Here is a 26259-nt window from a genome sequence, read left to right on the forward strand (position 1 = left end):
ATCCAATGCCTCAGCTTGGGGGCAAGTAGAGGGAGAATGTGGGGGAGCGCTTGGTGCCATACAGAAATCCTACCCCCTTCCTGTGGTGTGCCTCTGAGCGACTCAACCACTCTTATCCTTGGCCGCCTCTTTTGGATAATGGGGTGAGTCAGGGTTCATTCAGGTGGGTTGGGGACTGTGACTCCTAACACAGTGCTTGGCACATGGTAGGTACTCTGTAGTCCCTCTTCTTGAGAGACTGCTGATCTGAAGAATGGCCACGGAGGAGGAAGGCGCGGTGCATGAACCCAGGTGCCCTCAGTGGCTGCTCCGTCAGCTAAGTGTTCCTTGTGGGCCTTTGCTTTGATCAAACCACTTCCCTTCTCAAAAGTGTTCAGTGGCTTCCTGGCTTGCCTGTACGTAATCCAGATTCTTCAGCCTGGCCACTAAGACCCCCATTTCCCAAAATGCCTTTTCAGCCAACTGTTCTACTCTCTAAAAGCCACTTAATAAATATTTAAAGAAAGAGTGAATACGATGAATCTAGCATTGTGTGGCTGAAAATCTTGGCCCTGTTCCCAAGAACCTCATAAGCTCATTGGGAACAAGACTTAAGATACCAGAGAGAGAGAGAGAGAGAGAGAGAGAGAGAGAGGAAATAGAGCTTTATTTTATATTTTAATCAAAGGACTGATTCAGATCCCAAGTTCTGGTCCTGATGCTGCCCCCTGCCCCAAACATCCTGAGGGCCTGCTCCAATGTAGCATTTGGGAGATTCCAAACTGCCTCTTCAGTTAAGCAGTGAACGGGTCCTCTAAGCCACTAATGGAAACACCCAGACTAGGAGGGCACTGACCAGTCTGTTGAGGAGGCCCTGCCACCTCAGAAACACTGTGAGTGCTTCTGGCATCCTAATATTTGCCCATCCTTTGCCACCAGGCATAAAGAATGTCAGAAATAGTGTGTTTTGTGGTCTTTCGGTGAAACTAGTTGCCCGTTCACCAGCATGATGACATAAGAAATAAGCTTTCCTTGGTGAAAATCAGGGTACCCAAGACTGGCAAACTTGGCTGCCTTATTCAGAGACACATCCCACCCAGGCTGCATCCTGTATCCTGTATAAGGATCCGGGGGCATCTGGAGGCTTGGCCTGCATTGGTGCTGCCCAAAGCTTGACACATCCCCCAACAGTCCTTCGGGAAGTTGTCCACCTACTGGGAGGATTTCCAGTAGCCTGACTAGAAGGGTTCTGAACACGTTGGAATCCTGCCCAGGAATTTATGATTATTGCAAGTAAACTTATGCAGGTGATTGTGGGAGCCCCTCAAAAGGACAGGGAGTCGAGATTTCTGATGTACTCAAGCATTTGTGCAGACCATTTGGGGCTCCTTGGGAAGGAAGGGGCCCCAAATTTTATTTTTTCTTTTAAGATTTTATTTATTTATTTAGGAGAGAGAGGGGCAGAGGGAGAGGGGCAGAGGGAGAGGGAGAAGCAGTCTCCTTGCTGAGAAGGGAGTCTGATGCAGGGCTCGATCCCAGGACCTCAGGATCATGACCTGAGCTGAAGACAAACGCCCAACCGACTAAGCTACCCAGGCACCCTGGAAGCTGGTTTTCTAAATGCCTCTGTGTGGAGGGGAGGAATTTGGTCTGAGACTTACTTCCTTCACAACATGATCATGTGGTTGTGGGGAAGGAGCTAACCAGCACTGACCTCAAACTTTACAGGGGCTACCCTCATCTACCCCAAGCCCAGCCTAGGAGTAGTGTATGCCTGGGGTCTTAGGTCAGTCTATTTTCAGCAGGGCCCTCTCTGAACCATCATTTGCAGGACATTTCCTGTAAGCTAGTCTGTCCTGAACTCCATGCTCACTCTTTTTGTCGGTGGCAGATGTGAGTACTTTTATGATATTTGGGCAGGAGAAATGCCACATTCATTTATCTCAATGCAATTAAGTCTGTTTCAAGACTCCCTACTCACAAAACTGGGCAGAAATTGCAGTATCAGCCATTCGTGACTCCATCTGCAGATTAGGGGGCTCTGGAGGTCCCCCCAAGAAGCCACAGTCGGTGGTGCTGTGTGGTGGGCAGCACGACCCGTCCTGTGCAGCTGCAGCAGGCACCTTTGTAGTTAGAGGTGCCTGACCTCCTGTCCAAGTGAGCATCATTCCTCCAATGAGGGCGTCTCCTTCTGGTGGCCACACTTCCTCTGAGCTGGCCAATCAGGCTATTGGGCTTCCAAACTTGGGCCCAGAAGTCCCAGATGTGAAGGTAGCCATTCCTATAACAGGTAGGGCCACTTGCAGGTTTCTGCATTTTCGAGACCCCATTCCCGTGGCCAACTCTGTTTTTGTTCCTCTTCTCCTTCCTCATCAGCCATCTGGAACTGGGCCAACCCCTCTCACTCACCTGGCATACCAAAACCTCCACTCCTTCTCTCTTTGGGACACTATAAATTAATTCTCCTTGTTGGGCCCCAAACTCTAAAAGCCCTAGACTCATAGGGTGACAGAAGCCAGAGCTTGAGGCTCAGATGCCTGGCTGTCCCAGAAAGTGATTCACTAACAGTAAACAGGCTAAGACAGCAACACATTTCTCAGAAACTCATCTATTACATGGGAATCCTTGTTTAAGCTCACGGCAAAGCCCTGAGGAGGCAATGTACCATCATCGCCCCCATTTACAGATGGGCAAATGGACTCAGAAGGATTTAAGTAATTGCCACGTGGCTGGTGAGTGATGGACCACCAAATGAGTTCCGGAATCAAAGTCCAGGCAGGCTGAACTCAGCGAAGCCAGGCCATGCAGGTCAACATCCCCCTTGAGCTGGGCCACCCAGGTTTGCAGGCCAAGTCAACCCTGTAGGCATTTGAAACATTTATGTTCAGCCTCAGGCCCCCTGATGCATGAAGAAGTGAACCTGATCCGGAGGCACCTTATCTTGGGGCTCGGCCATCATAAATGAGCCATCAGCTCTCCAGCTCCCAGTCTGAAAGGTGGCACCCCAAACAACTCGACCTCTGGGATTCCAGAGCTGCCACATGACCCTAGAAACAGCTCCTGACAGCAGACCTGCATAAAAGCATCGACCGGGCAGGTGCATCCTCCAGGCCCCACTCCCTTTGAGCACATCCTTTAATGGCCCAATGTCATTTCTAGTAGTTTCTGCCTCCCCAGCAGTGAGGAACCTTCCGAGAGGGCCTGACTTGGGGCCCCCCTGGCCTGCGCTCTGAGAAAAGGAGGTGAGAAGGGAAGATTTTTCCTCCTCTCAGCAGACCTGGGGTTGTCTCATTTGCTCTCCAGCCTGTCTGCTGTCCCTCCCCAACGGGGTGTAATCTCAGGGTTAAAACCACCAAAAGCAACTGTTTCTTTCCTCTGCGCCTGCTAGGCTGGCGGGGTAACACCTCACCGGGCGCATTCGTTTGGCCCCAGGGCCGTAAGGCGTAGAAGGCGTTTAGGGAGCGCATGAGTCAATCTCCATCAAGCCTTTGGACAGTGATGTAACCGCCACTTGTCAGCCTCCCAGCCCGACAGCCCTGATCCCCCAGAGCCCACATCTGGAGCAGGGATTGACGGGTGGATTCCAGGGCCCGGCCGCCACCTGCCCGCCCCAGCCCAGCGCGGCCGCTGCGCCAGCAAGGACAGGCGGGGGCTTTCTACACATTCCCACGTCCGCACCCCCTCCTCGCCCCCCTCTCGGCTCATGCCTGCTTCTCCTGCTTCTGGCGGTGTGAATTCTGACAGCTTGGGCGGGTGTCGGCCTCGCCGGGACATTCCTCGCTACACCATGCTGCCTAAAGCACCTCGCTGTTCTGGAGCCTTCCTGCAGAGCCCCCCACCCTCCTCCCCGGCTGAAGGTGCAAGAAACCTCTACAGCGGCGGCGGTGGTGTCTCTGTCCCAGGGAGGCCCTGCAAAATGGCACAGCCTCCACGCCCTCTGGCCTAATTTACTGGACTTTTGGACACATTTATTGACTGCGGTATCTATGCCACACCAAACATCTGGAGCGAAACTCGGGGAAAATCCAAGAATTTGAATGTTTATTCGGTACTGTAATTTCAAAATTTTTCAAATCAGGGAAACTTCACATCTTTAGCCGACTGCTTGGCAATATATAGGCCTGAGCCAACATATAATCTGATGAAGGTTGTCTGCCCTTCTCTGTCTTCTCTGTCTCATCATACGTGACCACCACGTTCGTGACTCTTCCTGAAGCCTTCAAGATGATGTCATCCATAAAGCAGAAAGACTCGCCCACTCCATGATTAGTTCCCAGTCCCTCCTCCAACCAGCCATGACTCCCTTTTGTCTGCTAAAGGGAAAGCCAAACATAATGGAAACCGGGAAGACTGGACCATTGTAAAGATGAAATTTTAATATCTTAAGGGATCAGTTACTTGGATTAAATACTTTAAAAGACATACTACTCAACAAGCGAGGTCTTCTTTCTTTCTTCCACAATTTCTTTTTAATGAAGTTTTAATGTCAGGCCCTGGAAGCAGGTTCTGGAATACAGTGTAACACCTGCCTCCTTTCTAAAGAGCATGGGGTCAGGTGAGATCAGCTCCTATTGAGCAGATAATCACACCCAAGTGTGAAAAGCCCAGGGAGGTAAAAGTGTAGGAATGCACTGGGAGCACAGGGATCCCAACTCGAGACCTAGGAATGACTTATGAGTGACACCACCCCTGCTTGGGAGGCCTAGCGCTAGTGCTAATGAAGGTTTCAAGATGTCAACCTCCCTCCTGACCTGTCCTGCTGTCTTCTCACTGCTCACCAGCCAGCATGAAGCCCCAGCCCTAACCAGGCCTTCTCTTCCTTCCCCTGACTCTGCCAGGAGAATTCCCACCTTTTCATCTCTGGTGAAGCCCCTCCTGCCGCCCAGGAGGCCCTCTGTGCACCCCTCCTCCTGTGCAAACACTGCCTTTCCTTCACGCGGGGCATCTGAGCTGTGCACTCACAGAAGTGGCCCCTTCTAGAAGGAGAGCCCATATTTGGTTTAATACTCTGCTGCTGCCACCTTGAAAGTCTTTTTTTTTTTTTTTTAAAGAATGAGTTCTTTAAAGCCTTCTTTTTTTTTTTTTTTAAGATCTCCTTTACTTACTTGAGAGAGAGGAGAGAGAGAGAGAGAATGAGTAGGGGGAGAGGGGCAGAGGGAGAGAGAGAGAGAGAGAGATAGGCAGACTCCCTGCTCAGCGGGGAGCCCAATGTGGGGCTTGAACCCAGGACCTTGGGATCATGACCTGAGCTGAAGGCAGACGCTTAACCGACTGATCAACCCAGGCGCTAATCCCCTGCCCCACCACCATCTTGAAATTCTTAATAATCTTATCTTTGATTTTGTGTTTTGCACATGAAGTCCAATGGGACAATGGAGCATGCTTGTGAGGAGTGAGGTGCAACATGGATGGATGTTGTGTGCGTCCCCCATAAGGGTGTGTGTGATGCCCCATGAGTGCGGGATTCTGTTGCCACTGTCCTAGTAAGAACGAAATACACATGCATACACTCGCTATGAAATACAGTCTGAAAAAAAAAAAAGAAATATAGTCTGTGTGATTTGGTGATTCTGCAATGAGTTCATGTTCTTCTTCTTTTTTTTTTTTAAAGATCTTGTTTTATTTTTTCATGAGAGACACACAGAGAGAGGCAGAGACATAGGCAGAGGGAGAACCAGGCTCTCTCAGGGGAGCCTCGATCCCAGGACCCCAGGATCACACCCTGAGCTGAAGGCAGATGCTCAACCACTGAGCCACCCAGGAGTCCCTGAGTTCGTGTTCTTATGTTAACTTATAAAACTGGCATTGCACAGTATAAAGGTGTACGGTATAATGTATACAAGTGATTTTAAATTTTTACTTTTATTTACTTAGAATGACATTAAGTAGTTAAGTGATCACCATGATAAGTTGAAAGAGAGAAGCCACCAAAGGAAAAAGCTTTACATTTTAGTATCTTTGCTGACACTATTTCCTGCCTTTCATGCAGGGGACCCCCGTTTTCAGTTTGTACTGGGCTCCACGCCTGTGCAGCCAGCCCCGCTTCAAAGCACATTCAATGGATCCCCTGTAGAATGGCTTCAGCCTTCAGTCATTGCTCTCGTCCCCAACACCAAGAACTTTCGCTGCGATAGCAACTGGCATCCCTTTCATTCTGTGAGCTGTTCTTGCTCTCGTCTCATTGTCTTTTTCTAATGACGTGGCTTTACCTCGCAGGATTGTCAGGAGGCACAAACAGATTCATAACTGGAAGATGTCTTTGTTGTATTTCATTGGCATTGGACCCAGAAGGTACTCAGTCAAGGCCTGTTGCATGCCACTGATTGAACTGTAAGGCCCCGAGTTCTGGGACAGGGTGTTGCACCTCTGAACATTTCTTGCAGTGCGTGCATGGAACAAGATACGCTGAATGTTTGCATGTTTGCTGACGAAGAGTTGCTGAAAGCTGAGCATTTTGCTCAGAAGATGCCTTCTCTGTGGATGGCACAAGGCAAGTCCTAGCTCTTGCTCTGTTCTCCCTGGGTTACATGATCTCAGCGATGCCAATCAGTGTAAATGTCAGGGTTTATGGGAATGGGGGGAGACACACCCTCTCTCTCTCTGGCCCAGGGGTGTGAGGAGATGTGGCAGGGGTAGATGCAGCCATTCCTGATATTCGGCAGGCCCAAGCCTAGGGAGCAAGCTGATATGCTATAGGAGGAAGGGCAAAGGGAACGACAAAGAATGGCACCAGAGCTTGGAGCCGTTGTGAATCATTGGATCCACGTGACCTGAAGCCCACACAACTATGGGAATTTCCATTTATGTGATCCCACAGATTCCCTTTCTCAACTGTGTCATTATTAAAGCCAGTCCCTTGCAACACAGATGGTGCCGACAAACACAGCAGAAAAATGATGAGAATGATTGAAGGACACACGGAGACAGGCCTAGAACCCAAGTGTCCTGACTCCCCACCCAGAAGCCACTGTGGTAGCCCTGCTGTCACAGTGCTCCCAGCTGTCAGGGCCAGACAAGGCTGGTCTGCACCTCCCCTGGGATGCCACACTGGTTCCCACTTGGGATCATGGTAGCAGAGCACGTTCCCCGCCCCCCCTCCAGGCAGGGCATCCGAGGACAATAACAGCAATGGGAGTGGACCCAGAGACTTCATGAGGCCGCCATGAGGGAGCTCGGGCAGCAGTGCCCGTGGTTAGCTCAGGACAGTCTGCATTCAATAAGCCCACAGTGATGGGTCATAGTGGGCCGCAGCCAACTCTTTCGTTCCTGCCTTTGGGCGCAGTGTGGTGGGGAGTACTGGCCCTCAGCCTGCTAAGGCTTAAAGGAACTAGCTCAGCCACTCGTCTTGCATTTGGGCACATGAGGCGACCGCGCGCCCCAGGCTCCATGGGCATAAGCTGCAGACCCTCGGCTGCACCAGCCTTGCTCCTTTCCCAGCTGCTGGGTGCCCACGTCCAACAACATCCTTCATCCTTCAGGTGTTAAGGATCAGGGGCCCAGGGTCCTGCAGTCCCCTTTTCACCTTTGGGCAGGTGCAGGAGAGGAAAGGAAGAGCCCATGAGTCCTATCTGATTTCTCCAGGCGCCCTGGTGGGGTGTCTTCCTGAAGACCTCCTGACGAGGTGGCCAGATGAGCGAGCTTAGGAAGGAGGGTAAAACTGTGCGGATCTGGGTGGAGCTCTCCCCGATGGGCCACCGGCACGGCTCTGAGGAAGCAGAAAAAGCAAGGAAAACAATGAACTCGGGGCTGCAGAGTCAGGAATGGCCTTGTGAGCATACGGTTCCCAAGTGGGACCAGAAGGGTGGGCAAGGGGGCTGGGAGAGACAAAGGGGAGGAGGTGGGAAGGCACGCGGATGCTAGAAGGTGGTAGGTCACCCTCTCCAGCCCTTCCTGCCGGAGACCGTGCTCAGGCCCAGGGCTGGGTTTGGCAGGTGGAAGGCCCCTGGAGAGGCTCATGAGGGAAGTCCCTCCCTAGCTAGAAGCAGGGAGCTTGCAGAGTTGACAGCCTCTGAAGAGGGCCTGGATTTTGATGACAGGCAGGCTGGCAGGGCTGAGGCAGTGCACAGAGCCCCCTAGGCTTGGTCCTGAAGGCTCAAGGCAGATGCTCTAGTCCCAGGATACCTTTCCCCATGGGAAGCAAAGGTTTCCTTGGATCTTTCTGACTAGTCCATTGGTATAGTTACCTAACTGCCCTGAGCCTCAGTTTCTTCTTCTGTAAAATGGGTATGTAGCCCGAGAGTGTTGCTTTGGGTATCCACTGAGAGCGTGGGCCTGGCAGAGAGAAGCACTCTTCAAATACAAGTCTCCTGCCCCATGGCTACCCAGCTTCCCGTGTGCCCCCCGGTTTCCTCTGTTTCTTCACCTACTCTGCCTGTACGCATTGCCTGCTTTGGGCTTAATGGAGCAATGCGGGTAAATCAAGCCCACATGTCTATCACCAGGCACTAAATCTCCCCCGAAGACATTCCTTACTGCAGCAGTCATGCTGCCGGCTCCAGGGAGCGGGATTACACCATAGGGCAGGCTCCCCATACCAGGAGGCTTAAAGGGCCAGCTCACGGACTCCCTGGGCCAGCAGGGCAGGTCACTGGGCCAGTGGTCGGCGGCGGTGACAGCGGGCCTCGCCTGATGTGGGCACGGCCACGTCAGCAGCAACAGGAAGGAACAAGCGGGGTTAGGGGATGGGGCCCAGGCTCTTGATTCCATTTCTCTCAGTTCACAATCTGGCTGCTTCTCGCCTGCGTGCCCTGGGCAGTGTACGCCTCCCCTGTCCACCCGAGACCGCTCAATACAAAATGTGGCTACGGATGCCCTCTGCCTCCTGTCCGTGGGGAGGACGCGCCACCGATAGCACTGTCGTTCCTTATTGAGTGCCACACACAGGCATCATCTCGTTGCTCCTGCTCAGTTTGCTGAGTTAGCACCTGCTATGACCCCCAATTCTCAGTGGAGAAATAGCACTGAATCTCAGGCTGGCTTTAGCCGCTTTATCAGGGCTCAGAGCAGGATTTGCTCTGTGCACTGGGCAGGACTCGGGATGGCCAGGGCCCCAGGCTCAGGGGTTGCAGCCACCGTGCTGGTCACCGCCACCTTGGCCGTATCCGATGACTGGTGCAGGCAGCGACCCAGCCCGCCTCCCCGGCACACTTGAGTCACAAGTAGAGGGCTGCACTGAGGACTGCACTGGAGCTGATCCTTGCTGAGCCGCACCGCCTAAGGAAGGCCCCTCCATCACCAGCTCTGCCAGGATTCGCTTTGGAGAAGACGAACCTGAGGATCAGAGAGGCCCTGTTTCTGTCCCGGGTGGGGGCAGGGGTGGGTGCGGGGAGTCAGGCCCCGCTGACTTTGAGGCTGGCGTTCTCTCCTCTCCAGCCCGCATGTGTGGTCAGTCTAATGCATCCCTCACACCCAGAGAAAGAACAGAAGAATTCAACACGGGGCCTCTCCTCTGGGCTGCCAAGCATGGCACTTTTATTTATGATGACTGGCTGGCCAAGATCAAGATGACCGGTGGAAAAAGCCAGGCTGTTATGGATCACTTTGTCACCAGATCTCTCTGGGGAAGAGAGTGTTTATCTATCTGAGCAGAGGGACAGGCTCTGTCTTCCTTCTGCAGTGACTTCTGAAATTATTGGGGGATTTGAAACAGTAAAATCCTGATGTTTCCATCATGAAAATAATGTGTCCTTATTAGAGAAAATGGAAGAGACACAGAGAAATGGGGGCTGGGGGAGCCCCTCACCTACCACCCACATAGAACTACCAACCTGTATGTGTCTCCTTCTGTATAAACCTTGGATTAATTTTTCAGCAGACATTTATTGAGAACTTCGCCAGGGGGCTGCCAGAGAATTGATTAAGGTGAAATCTGTGCCCTCCTCAAGCTCTGGTTGTGCATGGGTGTATGGGCTTTTATCCTGCATTCAGTTTCAGTCTCCGCGTCAGGTGTCCTCGCCATCACAAGGGACACCAGCTCTGGTGGCTTCATGCAGGGGAGTGTGGCCTGTGTCTCCTTCAGCTGCTGCTCAGGCTGCCTGGCTCCGTGTTGGCGCATGCTCAGCCCAGAACTGCAGTGTGCTCTACCCTCGGGCCACCCTTGACCAGTGGAGATGAAAGCTGTGGACAAATGTCCCTCCCTTCCTCTTTGGAGTGGACGTTTCTGAGACACATTTTATAAGGCTCTGCCGATGTGTGGAGCACCAGTGGTCTGCAGCAAGGATCAGCTTCAGAACATGTTCTAGAATTAGCTACCCCCCCCATGTTGTTCCCTCCTGTAGCCCCAGGCGAGAGCTCCCCAATAAACCACCTGCGTGCCAACCTTTGGCTCTGCTCCCAGGGACTCTAGGTTAAGTCAGTGAGTGATCAATGCTGGATATGCCATTTTTATTTGAAAAATATTTAAAACTTTTTAATGTGTGCATTTAGGCTCTATAAGTCTTGCTTTGGTATTGACCAAATACCACCCACAATATCACTATCACATTTGATTTCCTCTTTATCAACAAAATAGAGAAGAAATGGCAAGGGAAAGATATGTTACAATCATCAGTAAAGCGTATTTGCCTTTTTCACTGATTTATTGAAGGCTTAGCCTGGGAGAATGGTTTGAGATAACCTTTTGTGTTGAAATTTTATAGGAGTGCAAGAAAACGCAGAGAGTTGCTGCAGTAGGCAACTCTCTGCGTTCCTGCTTCACACTGCAGCATGATGTCCCATGTGGGTGGGAGGCCGTACCCACCACCAGGTCAGGGAATTAGCTGCAGCCTGTTGTGGTAAACCCCAGGCTCCTGCCATCTACCTGTCTTGAAAGGACGAGGACGCACACCCACGTGCAGGTTCCGACAGCAAGGGGGAGTCCATTGGGGGCCTCCTGGATTTCACTGATCTTCAAAGAGGAAGTCCCTATTCTTCCTCTGGGTGTACTTGTGTCTAAATGTGAGTCTTGGAACAGCTGCTGCATCTTGCAGCATCTTGCAGCTCAAGACCAGCTGCATGAGGAGCTGACAGGTGACATCAGAGTGGGGAACTGGAAGAAACGAGAGTCTGCATGACCCTGCCTCTGGCTCTGTGAGATAACACAGTTTTCTGCTATATTCAGACCATGCCAGCTCTCCATTGCACTGTTAGATATCCTTTGTAAGCCTCATACGAATCGCTGCCTGATTGTCTTGCTAAAGAATGTGTCTTAATTTATTCAACTAAACCCCTTTTATAAGACATTTAGGTTACTTCTCATATTTCACTATTAGAAGTGATGCTATGGTAAGTATCTTCATGTGTAAAGCTTGTCCTGTATTTCAGAAACCCTGCATGGAACTACTGGTTATAAGATGGGAACTTCTGTGGATTTTTAAAAATATTTTATTTATTTATTAGAGAGAGAGAGAGAGAGAGCACAAGTAGGGGGAGCGGCAGAGGGAGAGGGAGAAGCAGACTCCCCAATCAGTAGGGAGCCTGATGTGGGACTCAATCCCAGGGCCCTGGATCCTGACCTGAGCTGAAGGCAGACACTCAACCGACTGAGCCACCCAGGCGTCCCATAAGATGGGAACTTCTTTAAGCCTCGTGATGCTACACATGGTCAAACTGCTCAGAGAATGACACCCCACCAGCCAACTACATGAGTCTAATTAACCTCAACAGCACTAGGTTTTCTTAGTGTTTTTTTCAAAGTCACTGCTTCTTTGATTGTTAAGAAAGAGAAGAGTATTGGAGCACCTGCCTCAGTTGGTTAAGCGTCCAACTCTTGATTGTGGCTCAGGTTGTGATCTTGGGGTTGTGAGATCGAGTCCTGTGTTAAGTTCCACACTGGACGTGTTGCCTTCTTAGGATTCTCTCTTTGTTACCCCTCCCCCACCCCATCTCTCGAAAGAAAGAAAGAAAGAAGAAAGAAAGAAAAGAGCAGAATATTGGTTGCATTTCTTTAATGACTGAAGACATTTCTTGTTTCCATTCTTGCTTGCTATTGGGTTTAGGGCCTCTCGTCATTGTTTCTTGAAACCACAGTAGGGAGCAATTGTGGTCCCTATTACATGCTGGCCCCCAGGTGAGGGCTGGACACCCCCCCCCATCCTGTGGTGCCTTTCCTCCCCCATGTGATGCCACACTGCCTTCCACATTACCCCCACCCCACCCCATCTCTTTCAGGCCCTGCCTGCGTCCTACACGCAGGGGTGGAAGGCAGGGGTGGAAGCAGCTTCATCTTTCTGCCAACTCCAGTTGACAGTGGGACTAGAGCCTGTGCAGAGAAGGATTCTGACCTCATGTCTCTGCTCCTCGGAAAAGCCCTCGGTGATTAGTGATGATGCTGTGGTTACAGAGAGGGGAATGGCCACGTATACATCACAAGCTTGTCCTCCTTCCATGGGGTCCTGCTCACAGCTCTATTGTCAAGCTCCTCCCCAGTCAGTATTGCCCATAGGGGCCAGGCTCTTGGCCTGTCAAACCTGGAAGAGACGTATCCAGAACAAATCAGTCCCAGCAGTGTTTCCCAGGCTTTTACCGCGCAGTCTCAGCGGCATGGGATATAAGAACACAGCCCAGGGGTCAGCTGATTCAGGATGGCTGCCCTGTAATGAGGGGCCCGGGAGCAGATCTTAAGGAGAGAACAGAAGGTGCCAGCTCCAGGGATGTGGAGCACTTTGCAAAACTCTTTGAAAGATCATAGGCTTTGCAATCAGGCAGCCTGGGATTTGAGTCCCCATTTTTTTTTTTTCATCTATGGTGTTAGCTCTTGCTCTGTGCTTCTCTCTGAGAAATCCTGGTGTGTTTGTAACCCCTCAGGACCATGGCTGTCCTGTGCAAGCAGAGAGGGGCTGCATGGTGGGAACCTGGTGTGTTCCCATTCTTTTTGAGGGGTGGCTGTGTCTGGCATGCAGTAGTCATGCAACAAGCAAGGTTCCCTTCCTTCCTGGGAAAGCCTGTTTGGGACCATGATGTACAGGAAAGCACTCAGCAAGCAATCAAGGTCACCATCAATATTAAGGATTAGTCACAATACATTTTCAGGACAGTTGGATCCTGTATTAACAGATCCTTCGTCATCACTGAGCTGGTTGTTATTGGTGACGTTTCCATTCAGTGAACATCTATACTGTGCTGGGTTCACACCAGGGGCTTTACAGGCATAATTTTGCTCAGTCTCCCAATAACCCTAGGAAGAAGATGTTTTCATCCCATTTTCTAGATGATGGGTTTGGGTACAGAAGATAAGCTACCTGCCAAGGGCATGCAGTCATCAGGGAGCCTGTGTTGGGGCCCAGCCCGGAGACAGAGCCCATGTTTTTCCAGTGTTATCTTGAGCTGGCCAAGGCTGTTCTGGAAAGTGGTTTTGGCATCCTATACTCATTGCTCCCCAAAGCTGGGATCACTGTCTATTTGCCTCAGTTCTTCTCTGGAAGGAGGTCAGAAATCATCTTTCTGGGGCAACCTCTTAGTGCTTCCTGACTCTCACCAGGCCCCATTGGCCAAACTCAGTTGCTCACTATTGCCCAAGGGCTCAAAGGCCCAGGGGCATTGTCTGCTGGGTGGGCATGGTGCAGTTCAGGAAGCTGCCTCAGGCTCTCGTCACAGCCTATGGTACATTGGAGGTCCTGCAGGCCTCTTTCATAGGACGACATCAGGCTCTGCTCTGTGCTGACACCCCAGAGCTGGGGGTGATGCTCATCCAGTTCCCAGGTGTCCCGGGGTCTTGACCTCCCCTTGCATGTGTGTTGAGGAGGATTGGGGTGAAGCTCAATGAGTCCAGGTCTCAGATGTGGCTGATGAAGCATCCTGGTCCTGGGGAAGGATGGTTGCTGCTCAGTGGCCACACCCCAACCTGCTCCCCCAAAACCCCACTGCCCCAACCAGCATCAGATGGGGAGGACCAGCCTGTGGTTAGAGCACTAGAGGCGGTCTCCCCACCATCACTGTCTCGGTTTGGGGCCCTCAGCCTGGGGCACAAAAGGGTCAGAAAGAAAGTGCAGTCAGGAATGAGGAGGGTGTGGAGGGTGGAATCCCAGACATGCTCCAGCGGATGTTTATTTGAGGGGCGACAAGGGGAGTGGCACTTCTTGTTGACCTTCCCCTAGGCCTCTGGGCCAGCCCAGTTGTAGACCTGCAGCTGCATGGTCTCTGGGACAGCTGTTGGGCCACCCCAAAGCCCTGGTAGTCCCAGTGATTCTGATCCTGCTCTCAGCTAACAGTCCCTGAAGGTTGGCTCTGCAACACCAGGGGCCTTCGTGCCTTGGAGCTGCCCATGGGTCACCTGATATCAACTGTGCCTTTTGTCCATGGGCCCTGACAGGATGCCCTGATTCCTGGGAGGGATCCTCACTCTCACCTCTGCCCATTGCTTGGATGATCCTCTTCTGGTTGGGCTATGTGGCACAAATGGCCACACCCCAACTCCATAAATGATGTGGCATTATTGATCCATTCATGCCTCGACCTTTTCTGAGCCGCATAGAGTTCTGGGCAGATATGGTGCTGGGGGAGCCAATGTGAACGAGCCTGGTCCATGTGCCCAAGGAGCTCACATCACATTCAAGTCTGAGATGGTGCCAGTCAAGCCAAAACCACTCTGGAGCTTCCTGGTGCTCCATCTGGGAAGATAGACCCTGAGCTGGAGGCACATGACTTGGGGTAGGCTGGATTTCAGCCTTCACTCTCACTTCACCCCTTGACTGGCCCAAGCTGCAGGGACAGATGTGCATGAGTAGGGAGGGATAGAGCTATGTGGACACGACATGGAGCAGAGGGAACTCAGGACTGCAGACTAGGAGGACCCCTCAGCCCCCAACCCACTACCTTGGACTAGAGATGGCCAGAGCTAGAAGGGCTCAGAGAAATTGCATTGTCCACTTCCATAGTTATAGCTGGGGAAACTGAGCCACAAAGAGGAAGATCACATGGATGATGGGGACCCAGAACTCCAACTCCCACCCAGGGCTGCTCCCACTGATCTGGACTGTAAACTAGGACAAAAGCACCCCCTCAGGTATGTGGGTGACACAGGGAGGGCAGCAGAGAGAAAGACCAAGAGGAAAGAAGTCACAGCTCCCAGTGGCAGCCCTGGGAAGACCGATCCCCAACCCATTCACCATCAGGGTTTTAGGGGACCAGGTCCTGTTCTTGTCGCGCAGCCCTGGAGAACCCCACCTTCTGGGGGCCTTCAGGTGTCAACTTGAACTTCTAAGGGCAGGAATCATATCATAGCCCTTGTCCTTGGGCGATGAGGTGGGGGGCAGTATACCAGGCACAGCTCCCTGCTTCCCTTGTGTTGGGGAAGTGTCTCGAGCCTTGGGGAATCCAGGGTCATTTGGTCACTTCGGGCTTCAGGATGATGCCTGCAGCCAATGGACAGTCAAATGCCAACCACTGCACTCCTCATAAGGAGCAGAGGGGAGAGGCTGGTTTGTGAGCCAGACAGGAGGGGCAGCCAGCTGCCATGTGATTTCTGCAGGGCTCCATTATGATAGATAAGTTGTGTCCCTCCCCAGCCTCCAGGAGACTTCATCTTGTTGTCATCACCATCACCAGCAGCAGCTGGAGATTGAACTCAGCCACTAAACATGCTGCAGAGATGAGCAGCCCCCATGAATCTCCTGCAAGCCCCCTTGCTGCTTCCAGGCCCAGTGGGAGCTCTAAAGGACTGGTGTCCCCTACCCTTCACATGGACCTCTCTTCCCTTACTCCCCAGAGTGAGGCCCAGTGATGTCCAATCACAGCATGACCACCACCTGGGAACATTTGGAAAATGTGTGTGTTTAGGCCCCACCCGGGCCAGCTGAATCAGAAGCTGCATTTAAAGGGATCCATGTACCTTGAGTAAACTTGTTATGTCAGAGCAGCTTTAGATCTACCAAAATGCCGTGAACAGAGTACAGACTGTTCCCATGCACCCCACACCCAGGCACCCCCCATTGTGGTTCTAGGGCATTAGCATTTGAGGAGCCCTGCTCTTCTCCCTGCCTCCTGTTCCCCTCAATCCCTAATCTAGTCGCCTCCCAGCTCTAGGGTTGAAGACAAAGGTAGCTTATCAGAGTCCCCTCCTGCCCTCTGGGAACTTGGTGACATCATAGAGCACTCCGGGAGGTTCAGGGTATGAAGAGTCTGCTCTGTCCCCGACACAAAGTCATACACTTCACAGGGCACTTTACGAGGCAGGCACTTTACCCAGTTCACAGAAGAGGAACTGTTACACAGAGAGGTTAAAGCAATGTCCAGATTTGAACTCACATCTGCCCTCATGTAAGCCAGTGGCCTCACCGTCCACATTGTCTCAGGGAACTGTATTTTTCCTGGGTAGCTGTAGGCCTGGTTCCAGGAACTCTGGCCCAGCCAGCTGCAAATTTCCCAATCGGCCCTCCCCTGGGATTTTCTGGTCAGCAGGGCTTTGAGGCAGAGGCTGGCGCCCTGGAGACACAAGAGGTCAAGGAGTGGTCTCAGCAACACACAGTCCAGGGCGGCTGCCTAAACTCACGTACCTACAAATACCAGACGCTTGTCTGGCTGCCTGGGCAGGACTTCTTCAGCCCAGGTGGACAGAATGTCCTGGCAGAGGCAGACTCTGGAAGAGGCTTCACAACCACTCAGCTGACTGAGATGTGCCTCCTTTTGGGGCCGGGCAGGGGGAAGGCTGGGACTCTAAGTCACTGGAAGGAGAGGGTTTCCCTAAAGATGGCTTCTGGCTATTTGAAGATTTTATGAACTTCATTTCTTCCAGAAAGACTTTCTAAATGAAGGCTGTTCATGGATCTGTTTATTGATCCACCTTAAAGCAAGTCTTCTCACCTCAAGGACAAGGAGGCATCTGGTGGGTGGTTCCACAGCCTTGAACATGTTACATGAGCTTGCTGACTCTGGGTCTCTGCACTTGGAGGGTGGGATACAGTATCTCCTAACTGCCTATGGCTCATGAGTAACTAACTTTGTGATTCTCCTTACTGTAAATAAGACCACAGAGTAGCCACAAAAATTCACGTTCATAAATTCTTACAAATCTAATAAGGGCATGTAGAGAACTTGAGCTGACAACATGGTAGACTGAATTAATGTGAAACTCCCCTTCTGATACAGTCATAAAGAAATGTTGCATACAAGATAATGTTTTAAAAAATATTTTAAATACAGAGCTGATCTTAAGGGGTGGGAACTCCCAGGGCCAGTAACAAAGAAATAACAAAGCCAGGAACATTGGTTGAGTAGGAGAAATGGCCTGGGGCCTATGGAGGTGGGAAGGGGGACACTTGAAAAAAAAAATTAAGAGGGCAGCCCGGGTGGCTCAGCGGTTTAGCACCACCTCCGGCCCAGGGCGTGATCCTGGAGACCTGAGATCAAGTCCCACGTCGGGCTCCCTGCATGGAGGCTGCTTCTCCCTCTGCCTGTGTCTCTGCCTCTCTCTCTGTGTGTGTGTGTCTCTCACGAATAAGTAAATAAAAAATCTTTAAAAAAAAAAAAAAAAGAAAAAAACTAAGACACTTGAAAGGTAGCCCCAATCTCTGAAAGTCGGACTAGAGAGCTCCATCCACTAGCTCAGAAAAGGAAAGGAGGTGAGTTCCCTCTGCTCAGGGCTCTGAGTGAGATTAGAAAAGCCTTCTGTGAGAAATCAAAAGTGCAAGCTTGTTCAGGTGGAGGTGTAGAGCTTAAAATATAGCACCAGGCAGCCTCAGCAGGAACCCCAAGATGAGAAATTAGCATAAAACTATCACAGACCCAGGGAACTGCCTGGGGCCCTAGAACAGAAAGCCAATCCACTCTGCAGAGCCGTTTTGCCACCTGGAACAGCAGACTCCTTCAGATACAACCCCCGCTGAAGATGAGCTTATAATAAACAAGTTTAAGCCTCCAGGGAGGCATACCCTGGAAAGGTGAGTCTGCAGATATTGTAGATGGGAAGGTTTGCATCCCTAGAATAGGAGCAAGAGAACACTATGAGGGAGACTACAGAAGAAGAGTGCTTCAAATAGTCACAGGGGTGCCTGGGTGGCTCAGTGGTTGAGCATCTGCCTCTGGCTCAGGGTGTGATCCCAGGGTCCTGGGATCGAGTCCCACATCAGGCTCCCCACAGGAAGCCTGCTTCTCCCTCTGCCTATGTCTCTGCCTCTCTCTCCATGTCTCTCATAAATGAATAAATAAAATCTTAAAAAGAAATACAGATAGGCATAGATAAAAGGACAAGAAAAATCGATGAAGACCTAGACATTATTTTTTAAAAAAGGCAAAAGCATTAACTTTTGCAAATGAACTTCTACAAGTTCTGCAAGTGTGAGGTACAGTCACTGAAATTAAACACAGTTGATTGACCACATCTGAAAAGAGAATTGGCAAACTTGAAGAAAAGAAGTGTGATAGGTGGAAAATTTTTATTACAGGGAAGCCTGATCAGATGCTGGGAATCCGTATGTCTCTAAATTATAGGCTAAGCAAGAAAAATGTGGCTCTGTGTGTGTGTGTGTGTGTGTGTGTGCACACGTGCACGCACATGCACTGTGGGGCACAGATAATACAGACTCGGTGGTGTGGGTCTGTTCAGAAATGGCCCTCATGTCCTCACTTTTAGATTATGTCTTATCTGGTAGAACATTTTCCAGCATGTTTTACAATTTAGGTGACCAACTTCATGTATTTTTGACAATTCTATCGAATCTCCAGCAATTACATTTGCCCCCTTCTGGGATGTCAGGACCCCACGTTGGGACATTGGGGGCATGCAGGGACTCTATTAATGGCTTGCTCATGTTCGCACATCTGAGGAGGGAACCTGGGCTGGGGGGGCACTGCTGGCTGAGAGAGAAGTAAGCACATCAGAAAAGCACCCCTGTGGCTCCTGGCTCTGCATGCTTCCCCTGTACTCACTCCACCCTCTCCATCTCTCATCTTTTTATCATCATTTGAACAACCACAGAAAAAAGACTTCAGGAGCTTGCTAAGGGAGAGGTAGCCATTGTGCTCTCTGGCTCCCCACTCATGCTTCAGCCCCACCCTGGACAATCCCCCAAAAGAGAAACTTTTTTTCTGAACTAAGCAAACAATACAGCAAAGTTATTGTGCTTTTTAAAGTGCTTAAGAACAAGCTTTGTGACACATCAAAGGAAAACATTTTCACCTTGAGCAAAATGCATCCCTTCCAAAGAGCATAAAGATGTACCCCAACCTTCCTGGCAGTATGGATAGCAGTCAGGTGCACCCTTATGCTGGGTACCTGAATGCCTGTGTGACCTGGGGTAAGTTACTGACAAATGGAAATACAAAGTAGTGCTCATCTCCTGGGGGGGTGGGGGTGGTGAGGATTAAATTAGATAAAGCCTGTAAAACACTGGTGTGAAACTAGAAGCTGTCTTGTTGTTCTTGTTATATTAACATCAATGTGGCTGGCCCTGTTCTCCAACACTGCATTTGGCTGCCAGCTGGGGGAGGGCACCAGCCATCACCACTCTGCTGGGCTGTGTCCAGGATTTCAGATGATGTGTGCACTGTGCCTGCTCAGTGGTTGCCCAGGCATTGCTCCTGGGGTGCACCACACTAGCCCCCTTACTGCCATTCACTCCTCTTGGACCTTCTGGCTGCCAGAGTACTGTTGAAACTCATGAATCATGTCACTGACCTTTCCCCACCCCAAACCTTCAAAGGCTTCCCAATCCACTTTGAATAGAATCTAATCTACTTCTGGGGGCCAACAAGGGATAAGCCAGCCTCTCTCTCTCTAACTCTTGCTCCTCTTTCCTCACTCACAATAGCCACACGCAACCTCAGGTTTTCTCCACATGCTATTCCTCAATAACTCTTTGCAAACTTGACCCTCATCTTCCTGGTTTTTCCTTGAAAAGGTCTTCATTGACTACTTTATCTAAACCCTTCCCCATCTAGCCTATATTATCTTACTCAATAGCCTATTCCTTTCTTTTCAAGCCCTGGTCACAGTGTAATTATGCACTGTCAATTTCTGTACTTCCTTTTCATTCTTTCCCACAGGACTGTGTGTTCCATTAGGGAAGGGACCAACATGTCTCCAGCACCTAATGCAGCACCTGACATAAAATGGGGATCGACAATCTGGGGTCAGAAAAGACTGCATTAAAAACAAAAAAAAATATTATGTAAGTTTGGAAATAATTGAGGGATTAAAATTCTGGCAGTTGGTGATAACATACCAGTTTAATATCACACTCAATGGTAAAAAACTGAAAGCTTTTCCTCTAAGATCAAGAACAAGACAAAGGTATCTATTCTCCACTTTTATTCAATGTCGTGCTGGAAGTCAAGCAATCAGACAAGAAAAAGAAACAAAAGGAATCCAAATTGGAAAGGAAGAAGTAAAACTCTCACTATTTGCAGATTTTATGATACTATATATAGAAAACTCTAAAGTCTCCACCAAAATACTATAAAAAATAATAAATGAATTCAGTAAAGTTGCAAAACACAAAATTAATATGCAGGAATCTATTGCATTTTTATACACCAATAACAAAGTAGATAAATTAAGAAAACAATCCCATTTGCAATTGCACTAAAAGAATAAAATACCCAGGAATGAATATAACTGAGGTGAAAGACCTTCTCTGAAAACTATAAGACATTGATGAAAGAAATTGAAGACAACACAAACAAATAGAAAGATATATACCATGTTCATGAATTGGAAGAATTAATAATGTTAAAATGTCCACACTACTCAAGGCAGTTTACAGATTCAATCCAATCTCTATCAAAATACCAATAACATTTTCACTAGAAAAAAGAATTCCAAAATTTGTATAGACCCACAAAAGATCCCAAATAGTCAAAGGAATCTTGATATCGAAGAACAAAGCTGGAGGCATTACACTCCCAGATTTCAAGTTATACTACAAAGTTATCGTATTCAAAACAATATGGTTTTGGCACAAAAGTAGACACATGGATCAATGGAACAGAATAGAGAACACAGAAATAAACCCATGCTCATATGGTCAGTTAATCTGAGACAAAGGAGGCAAGAATATACAATAGGGGAAAGACAGTCTTTTCCACAAATAGTGTTAAGGAAATTGGACAGCTACATGCTCAAGAATGAAACCAAACCACTTTCTTTGCACCATACACAAAAATAAACTCAAAATGGATTACAGACCTAAATGTGAGAGCTGAAATCATAAAAATCTTAAAAGAAAACAGGTAGTAAGTTCTTGGAGATCAGCCTTAGATCAGAAATTCAATACTTCTGAATCTGTGTCTTCAGGCAAGGGAAATAATAGCAAAATAAAGTATTGGAACTACACCAAAATAAAAATTTTTTCCCCGGCAAAGGAAATCATCAACAAATAAAAGGTCAAGATACTGAATTGGAGAATACATTTGTAAGTGATATATTTGATAGAGAAGGGGTTAATATCCAAAATATATTTTAAAAACTTACACACTCAATAGCAAAACACTCCCAAATAATCTGATTTAAAAATGGGCAGAGGATCTGAAGAGACATTTTCCCAAGGAAGACATACAAATAGTCACCAGACTCATGAAAAAATACTCAACATCACTCATCATCAGGGATATGCAAATCTAAACCAAAAGGAGCTATCACCTCACACCAATCAGAGTGGCTGGGGCCAAAAAGACAAGAAATAACAAATGTCATCAAGGACAGGGAGAACAGGAACACTCAAGCACTGTTGGTGGGAATGCAAACTGGTGGAAGCCTCTGTAGAAAACAGTTTTCTTCAAAAACTTAAAAATAGAAATACCATATGAGCCAGCAATTCCACCACTGGGTACCCAAAGAAAATGAAAAAATTAATTTGACAAGATATGCATCCCTATAATTGCAGCATTATTCACAATAGTCAAGATATAGAAGCAGCCCAAATGTCCATCAAGTGATGAATGGATAAAGATGCATATACCGCATATATCATTATGGTATATACATAATAAAATATTACTCAGCCACCAAAAAGAATGAAATCTTGCCATTTGTAATGACATAGATAGACCTCGAGGGTATAGTAAGCAAAATAAGACAGGCAGAGAAAGACAAATGCCACATGATTTCACTTATATGTAGACTCTTAAAAAAAAAAAAAACCCAAAACAACAGAAATAGACTCAAAAATACAGAGAACAAATTTGTGGTTGCCAGAGGGGAGGCAAGGGAGTGAAATAAGTGAAGGGGATTAAGAGGTGCAAACTTCCAGTTATAAAATAAAAAAGTCACTGCCATGAAAAGTGCAGTGTGGGGAATATTGTCAATAATACTGTAATAATGTTGCAACGTGACAGGTGGTGACTACATTTACCATGATGAGCGCTAATAGAACTAATATAACCTTATATGTCAACTGTACTTCAGTTTTCATATAATGAAAGAGAAAGAGGTGGACCAGAGCTTGCATGGTTAGTTGCGTGGTAGCCATGGAATCGACCACAAGCTGGACACCCCCCCACCCCCACCCCACACTGTTGGCAGCTCTGAAAAGCTCAGCCAGAGGCTGAGTGTGTGTATCATGTGGGTGGGCCGCCTCCTTTCTGTGCCAAACTCACCCCTCCAGGGTGAGAAGGAAGAGTGGGACAGGATACCAGGAGTGCTCGGGGAAGACCTCTCCTCACGGTACCTGAGGAGTGGGGAAGATGCACTCTCCTTTCCCCATACATAAGAAATGGTTGCCGGATAAAATACAGGAAGACTAAGGAGACTTGTCCAGTGGAAGTAAGACATTAGCAAACAGAGCAGTAGGTTGATTTAGGGAAGCTTGAGGGACGCCAGGGGGAGCCTCCCAGAGGAGGCACCATGTGTGTCTAGAGGGAAAGGAGCTGGCCAAAGTGATCTCGACACATAGAGACCCAGGCTCTAGCCCTTAGGCTCTTCCTCAGGGCCAAGAGCAAGGCGCAATGTCCCCTGGTCCCAGTCTCAATCACCCCCCAAAAGTCTCCAGGTCACTGAGGGATTGCAGAAGGCAAAGGGCTAGCAGTGTTTGGGAATGAGTCCCCTCCCTGCCCCTAGCAACTGTGGGACCAGCCACATCCCCTCTACTTTCCAAGCAGATATTCCAGAGAGATCAGGCTGTGTTGGTAGGGGGCAGGCTGGAAGAGCTGAGGGTATACAGTAAGTACCTGAGGTGGGACAAGCGGACAGCACCAGGGCTGTGCACAGACACTGCAGGGGGAAGCGTGGCCTGGGGGGCTTCCAGGAGGTGACACCCTATCTTAAAGACAAAAATAAGCACATCAGTGTCCATATAGCACCACATATCCACGTCGTCGTATGCCCACTCTCATGCACAGTGTTTGCGTCTACAGGAATTTACAGTAGACATATTGCATGTTTATGAAGACACCCCCCCACACACACATGCATAAGTACACACATACCTGGCACTCAAATGTGTATTTATAAGCAAATCTCACATAGTACATGTGAGCACATGGTACGTATGTGTTGGTGCATATGAAGTATGTTTGAGTACACGTATCCCAAAAATGATATATCTAGTTATAGACATAGCTTATAACTATTGCGAGTGTACATGTATAATCACACTCACCCCCAACATGAGTGTGCACATATGTGGCACTAATACGCAGACTTCGTAGTGAGGTGCACATATAACATGCACCCCCAGGTAGTACGTCACTGTACGTGGTGTGTACGTCGTATACCTACATGTCAGGTGTGTATGTGAACCCACTCCAGCACATCAAATGTTTTTCCGTGTATTTGTGACCTAAAAATCAATCCAGAAGGGAAGATAAACCAGAATCTACCCTATTCCCTGAGAAGTATCGCAGGGGTGAAGTCTCCCCTTCCTTCGGCAGGGAGCACACATTATTTATGTGAACAATTATAAACAATGAATCTTCCCTCTTCAGCAGCTGCTGGTTTTAATACGCAGGTTCCCTTCTAGGAGCAGGTGATGGCGTCACAGCCAGAAGGAACAATGTGTCCCAAATGGGAGTGTGGACAAGACGGAAGCCCAAGTCTATAGTAGGAAGCAGCTCTTGGTCCAGAAAGGGACTTTCTGGGGCTGGTGACGGCACAGCCCCTGCTTGCTCTGGTGCTCTAGTATCACACCCAGCCGGGAAACAAGGTCACCAGGCCATAAGCCTTGGCTGCCAAGGTTGGGGGCTCCCTGCTCTTGTCTCCTTCTCCAGCGCCCCCAACCTGACCTCCGGGGCCCTTTCATTTAGTAGTAACTTGAGTTGTTCATGTGGAGCACAGCAGACAGAAGGAATGCAGGATAGCCGTGCCTATGTGGGAATGACCCTCAGCGGCAGCAGTGTCAGCTCTCTGGAGGCAGGTGGTCATCACAGTCCTCATCTAGACCTCAGACCGGGATTGGAAAACTGACCACAGCTCCTTCATTCTTCCTAAGACGGTTTCTACAGCTGCATTGTTTGGGGAAAGACCCAAGGATAGGTCCCTGGGAGGGACTTAAGGATGGCAGCTTAGAGGGACAGACATGACCAAGTGGGCTTTGGACGCTGTCTGGCCTGGGTCCTGCCTCCTTTGCCACTTCTTAGCCTGTCGCTTTAACTCTTCTGGATCCTACTTCTCTAATGACACCTGTGTCAGAGGGTTGGTGGAGAAATTACCAGAATCATTATGTTGAAAGTGATTTCTTCCTAAACCATAAATCCCTCCATAGATGCTACGTGATGGCAGAGACGAGCACAGCAGAACCACCTAATTTTCTAGACACTATTTTCTGCCTTCTAAAAATTTGATTCGGGGACATACAGGATAAGGTAGGTTATCATAAAAGCAGCCCCTGTCAATACCACTTGGTGCCCCTCCCCCGACCTTGACTCTGGACTTGGCCATGGGACTTGTCTGGTAATGAGACATGAGAAAACCTGGGCTTTTAAGTTACCATGTGTGGGGCAGTTAGTTAGTTGCCCTTAGTAACTGATACCCAGGGCATTGGGCTCCTGTATTCTGCCCAGAGTCGCAGAGAAATTTAGTGGTAAGTCAAGTATAGGACTTGAGCACTCAGGATTCTTCCTGCCCTCGCAAGTCCCTGTGTCTGGCTGTTCTGTGCAACTTGGAATTTCAAGGGCCCAGGAGGAAAGCGTTGCTTTCCTGGTAGAGGGGTTCAGAAGAGCCCAAGGGAAATTCTCCCCCTCAACAAGGGAAAAAGCATGCAGGGGGCTCAAGTTGTGGGGTCAGAGGGAAGGGGTCAAAAAAGCCTAACTGCCCTTTCCTTAGTGTGCTCCTTTGGGCAAGTTGTTTGCTTAATCTAGTGAACCTCAGTTTCCACATCTGTAACAGGCATAGCTGTGCCCTGCTAGCAGAGATGCCCTGCCCCACTCCAAGCCTAGGGAGCATGCAGCAAATTCCCCTTCTCTTCTAGCACCTGAGCACCTCCCTTGTGGGGCTTTCAGAACAGGCTGTGGGGTAGTCAGTTCTCCTGGGGTCTTGCAAAGGTTTGAGGTGTTTGGACCAAGTTGGTTTCATGGGGGCACAGGGTCTCCTGAAGGTGAAACTGGGTGAGGGGGAGGGAGGTTGGAGGGGAAGGAGAGACACTGCCCTGGGGCCTGTTTTCCGTCTCTCCATCTGGAGTGCCTGGTTCAAAGGCAGCTACATTCCCTCGAAGGTGTCAGTGATCCTGGGACCCTGGACTCTGTCTGGGAAACCCTGCAGCCACATCCTCTTCGCCTTTGATGGCGGACCTGTGGCCAAGAGGTCAAACACATACATCAGAAAGTTGTGCTACTGGGTGACGGGCACTGAGGGGGGCACTTGATGGGATGAGCACTGGGTGTTATGCTATATGTTGCCAAATTGAACTCCAATTTTTTTTTTTAAAAAAAGAAAGTTGTGCTTCCCCCAGGTGAGCCCTCCCCCTCCCCCCGAGGTCCCCTGTCAGCCACAGCAGAGCCCACGGCCAGGCCTGGAGGAGGAGAGCAGATCCCCGGGCCCTCCTGAGACCTGGACCCTCCACATCCTGGAGTGGATCCGCCAGTCCTAAAGGAGCACCTCCGTCTGCTGGAGGCTTCCTTCCTAGTCTGTGGCCATTCATCTTGTTATTGGGTTGGCCTCTCAGGGCTGCTCTAACAAAGTACTCTCACAGTGCTGGAGGCTGGAAGTCCAGAATCAAGGCCTGGGCGGGTCCCGTTCCCTCCGGGACTCCGTGAGGACACTTCCTTGCTTCTTCTCAGCTTCTAGTGTGGCCGGTGATCTGTGGCCTTCCCTCCTCTGTCCTTACATGGCCTTCTCCCTGGGTGCCTGTCTCTTTGTCCCTTTTCATGCAACTATCTTTTTTTTTCTTAAAGATTTATTTATATATTTGAAAGAGAGAGAGCTCAAAAGCACAGTGG

This window comes from Vulpes lagopus, chromosome 24, assembly GCF_018345385.1.
Source record: "Vulpes lagopus strain Blue_001 chromosome 24, ASM1834538v1, whole genome shotgun sequence".
Lineage (NCBI taxonomy): Eukaryota > Metazoa > Chordata > Mammalia > Carnivora > Canidae > Vulpes > Vulpes lagopus.